We start from the raw sequence: 5,000 nt of genomic DNA, 5'->3' as shown, positions 1-5,000 counted from the left end.
TCAGATCAGATACACTCAGATCAGATATAATCAGATCAGATATACTCAGATCAGATACAGTCAGATCAGATATACTCAGATCAGATATACTCAGATCAGATATACTCAGATCAGATACAATCAGATCAGATATACTCAGATCAGATATAATCAGATCAGATATACTCAGATCAGATACACTCAGATCAGATATAATCAGATCAGATATACTCAGATCAGATATACTCAGATCAGATATAATCAGATCAGATATACTCAGATCAGATACAATCAGATCAGATATAATCAGATCAGATATACTCAGATCAGATATACTCAGATCAGATATACTCAGATCCGATACACTCAGATCAGATACACTCAGATCAGATATAATCAGATCAGATATACTCAGATCAGATATAATCAGATCAGATATACTCAGATCAGATATAATCAGATCAGATATACTCAGATCAGATACACTCAGATCAGATATAATCAGATCAGATACACTCAGATCAGATATACTCAGATCAGATACACTCAGATCAGATACTCAGTACATACATATATATATTCAATTTACTAATTTCAGATCAGATCAAATCAGACTCAATTAAGTTCAATTCATTTTCCAATTGATATCCTCAGTCAGATCAAATATATGTGGTTGTATTTAACTAGTCAGGAATTGTAATTATAATTTATTAATATTTTTATAATAATTATTAATTTTATATTATAATAATTTAATAAAATAATATATATATTTTTTTTCATTTTAAATTTGAATAAAAAGTATTATTTTAATTAATAAATAAATGAAGCAAAAAAGCCCAGTCAGTATTTCCTTCCCTATGGTCCCGAAAGCAGGTACAGCCCAGCCCACTCTGCCGTTAGCTTAGCTTAGCTTTCAGGAGCTAAGAAGCGACTCAGCTAATTACGCTTTGCTCATTTTAGCCATTTTAACGAACCTCTACTTTCATACCGGACCACAAAACAAGCCTCAGTCCGACTGGACGGCGCCGGCCGAAGCCACTGTCCCAAGCGGTGCGTAGAGACAAAGAGACAGAGAGAACAGACAACATGCTAACGTGCTAACAGGTTCATGATAGCGTGTCCCTGTTGATTAGCTCAGGCTAGCTGGTAGCATCGTTAGCGTCTGTGCTAACAGGCTGAGAGTTGACCTCAGAAACTTCTTATTGCTCATAAACCAACTGGTTTTCCAGGGCACTCAGGCCGGGCTTCTGCTGGAAGCTGGTCTCAGAGGGTCTGAGCTGGTCTTCGATGGTCAAGGTGGTTGAAAAGCTGGTCATCCACATACCTTATACTGGTAAGCTAGTCATAACCAGTTTATCTCCTGACCAGCAGAGTGTGTGTTCGATGGACTAGCTGGTCAGCCAGATTGACTATATTCACAAGGCTAGTTGTGAAGATGGTCATACTGGTGGACCAGCCTGATCATGCTGGTCAACCCTCATGGTCATAATGGTCGTGCTCGTCAACCGTCATTCTGGTCATACTGGTCAACCAGTGTTGTCATTCTGGTCAACCAGCTTGGTCATGCTGGTCATACTGGTCAACCAGTGTGGTCATTCTGGTCAACCAGCTTGGTCATTCTGGTCATACTGGTCAACCAGTATTGTCATGCTGGTCATACTGGTCAACCAGTGTGGTCATTCTGGTCAACCAGCGTGGTCATTCTGGTCATACTGGTCAACCAGTGTTGTCATGTTGATCATACTGGTCAACCAGCTTGGTCATTCTGGTCATACTGGTCAACCAGTGTGGTCATTCTGGTCAACCAGCTTGGTTATTCTTGTCATTCTGGTCAACCAGTGTTGTCATGCTGGTCATACTGGTCAACCAGTGTGGTCATTCTGGTCAACCAGCTTGGTCATTCTGGACATTCTGGTCAACCAGTGTTGTCATGTTGATCATACTGGTCAACCAGCTTGGTCATTCTGGTCATACTGGTCAACCAGTGTTGTCATGTTGATCATACTGGTCAACCAGCTTGGTCATTCTGGTCATTCTGGTCAACCAGCTTGGTTATTCTTGTCATTCTGGTCAACCAGTGTTGTCATGCTGGTCATACTGGTCAACCAGCGTGGTCATTCTGGTCAACCAGCTTGGTCATTCTGGTCATACTGGTCAACCAGTGTTGTCATGTTGATCATACTGGTCAACCAACTTGGTCATTCTGGTCATACTGGTCAACCAGTGTGGTCATTCTGGTCAACCAGCTTGGTCATTCTGGTCAACCAGCTTGGTTATTCTTGTCATTCTGGTCAACCAGTGTTGTCATGCTGGTCATACTGGTCAACCAGTGTGGTCATTCTGGTCAACCAGCTTGGTCATTCTGGTCATACTGGTCAACCAGCGTGGTCATTCTGGTCAACCAGCTTGGTTATTCTTGTCATTCTGGTCAACCAGTGTTGTCATGCTGGTCATACTGGTCAACCAGTGTGGTCATTCTGGTCAACCAGCTTGGTCATTCTGGTCATTCTGGTCAACCAGTGTTGTCATGTTGATCATACTGGTCAACCAGCTTGGTCATTCTGGTCATACTGGTCAACCAGTGTTGTCATGTTGATCATACTGGTCAACCAGCTTGGTCATTCTGGTCATTCTGGTCAACCAGCTTGGTTATTCTTGTCATTCTGGTCAACCAGTGTGGTCATGCTGGTAATACTGGTCAACCAGCGTGGTCATTCTGGTCAACCAGCTTGGTCATTCTGGTCATACTGGTCAACCAGTGTGGTCATGTTGGTCATACTGGTCAACCACCTTGGTCAGGCTGGTCATACTTGTAGACCAGCTAAACCATGCTCGGCTTTGCTGACCTCTGTCCTGTGGTCAGGATTCCAGTTCTCATTCGGACATGGTTCTGTCTGTGTGGTTCTGGACTGCTGTGTGATGCTGAAATGTTTGTGTTGGCAGTGTGTGTGTGTGTGTGTGTGTGTGTGTGTGTTTGTGTATGTGTGTGTGTGTGTGTGTGTGTGTGTGTGTAGGTCCTTGGAAATATGAGTTTACTTGTTTGGTATAAATAGCTGTGGTATTTAGCCCGGATGAGGTTTCGCAGGCCATGGTGAGTGTGTTCGTGTGTATGTGTGTGTTCGTGTGTGTTTGTGTGTGTGTTTGTGTGTGTGTGTTCGTGTGTGTGTGTGTGTTCATGTGTGTGTTCATGTGTGTGTTTGTGTGTGTGTTCGCGTGTATGCATGTTTTTGTGCATAACAGACATCTCCTAGGTCATTACCAGCACACACACACACACACACACACACACACACTCATACACACACACTTTTTGCCCTAAAGTGTTAGTCTGCTGTTGCCTGGCAACCCAGTGTAAATACCGTGTGAGTGTTTGTTGGTGCGTCTCGCTCTCGTGAGCAAATGCAGTAAAGCTGTGGACTGAAAACGCCTGAGCGTCTCATGTGAGTCCGCGAGAGGCCGTGCTGACTAACGGACTAACGGCCACTTCTGATGTGGGGGGGGGTGGGGGGGGGGGGGGTAAATGTCTCCAATTATTGATTTAATATAATATGCAAACGTGTGATGAGGGATGCACCAATACCAGACGTCCTCTGAGCTCGACCCCCCATCATTTCTCTTAACTGCCGCTTACTTACTGAGGCAACGTCTGCCTGAAAACAAAAGTTTTGTGGGACAAAAGTATTGGGACACCTGCTCTATTTTACTGTTTCTTCTGAAACCAGGGTATTAAAAAGAGCTGATCCTGCTTTTGTTGGAGTAACTGTCTCTACTGTCCAGGGAAGAAGGCTTTCTACTAGATTTTGGAGAGGAGGAGGAGCATTGCTGTGAGGATTTGATTGCATTCAGCTACAAGAGCTGATACAAGAGGATGTTGGATGGATGATCACCACCCCACCTCATCATCCCCATCTTCTCGACTCCTCCCATCCAAAAGTACTGGATTGAGCACCATCATCCATCAGTTCAGAGAACACAGCTCCTCCACTGCTTCACAGCTTAATGCTGGGGGGCTTTATACCCCTCTATAGCCTATGCCTGTGCGCCAAATAGTCCTATTCTATTGGCAGTACTTCTCTACAGGGACTAGACACACTGTGTGTGTGCACGTCTGTGTCGGCAATAGGTGCAACTTTGAGTAGCTGCAGAGCGCCTTCATCAGAAGGGGTGTCCACAAACATTTGGACACCGCAGCTGCTTAGAGGAGCTCATGGCTGCCGATTGTCGACGTGGTCTGAGATCGTGGGATGGGGTTACATGGGGGACACGTTCGCGCACTCGGGCCGCGGAGAGAGGAAAAAGAGAACCCGGGCCTCTTCCATATTCTGACTTCCTGTCGGCGCTCTCTCGCAAGCGTGCGGCTTCCTCTGTGTCGCCGCTGGGGGGGGGGGGGGATGGGGTGGTTTGCTATGACTACCGTTGCTAAGCCCTGGCCTGCGCTCCTGCAGCCTGTAGACCTGCCCAGCGTTGTCAATCCACCTGGGTGGGTCGGTGGTCGCTATGGCAACCGCGGCATCAGTTCACACGTGGCCCGGTAGCCATGGCGACCGAGTCACACACAAACACACCGTTAGGCTGACTGTGCTGACTGAAGCCATGCTAGCGTAGGCGTGCTACAGAAGACCTGCACAGTGTACTTGGCTGGAGATAGGGGGAGCAGAGGATTATGGGAAAGCGGAATGACCTTATGAGTAAAACACCCGACGGGAGCGCAAAGAGGATGTGGTCATTGTTTTGTGTGTGTGTGTGTGTGTGTGTGTGTGTGTGTGTGTGTGTATGTTAGGGGTAGTGGTGGTGAATATTGAAACAGGTAGTGAGGTGTGTGTGTGTGTGTGTGTGTGTGTGTGTGTGTGTCAGTATAAGGGTCGCTCTAATAGTGTTCTAATAGGTTTACTAAAGCTTAATGAGCAGCTGGTCATTAATGCTTTATTAGCCTTTATTAATAGAGTATAATAATAGAAAGCCTATTAACATATTTTAATTTGTGCGTTGTGCAGATGTTACTGTATGCAGATGTTAAT

The sequence above is a fragment of the Salminus brasiliensis genome, chromosome 18 (genome assembly GCF_030463535.1).
Source record: "Salminus brasiliensis chromosome 18, fSalBra1.hap2, whole genome shotgun sequence".
Lineage (NCBI taxonomy): Eukaryota > Metazoa > Chordata > Actinopteri > Characiformes > Bryconidae > Salminus > Salminus brasiliensis.
This window is presented reverse-complemented; position numbering follows the sequence as displayed.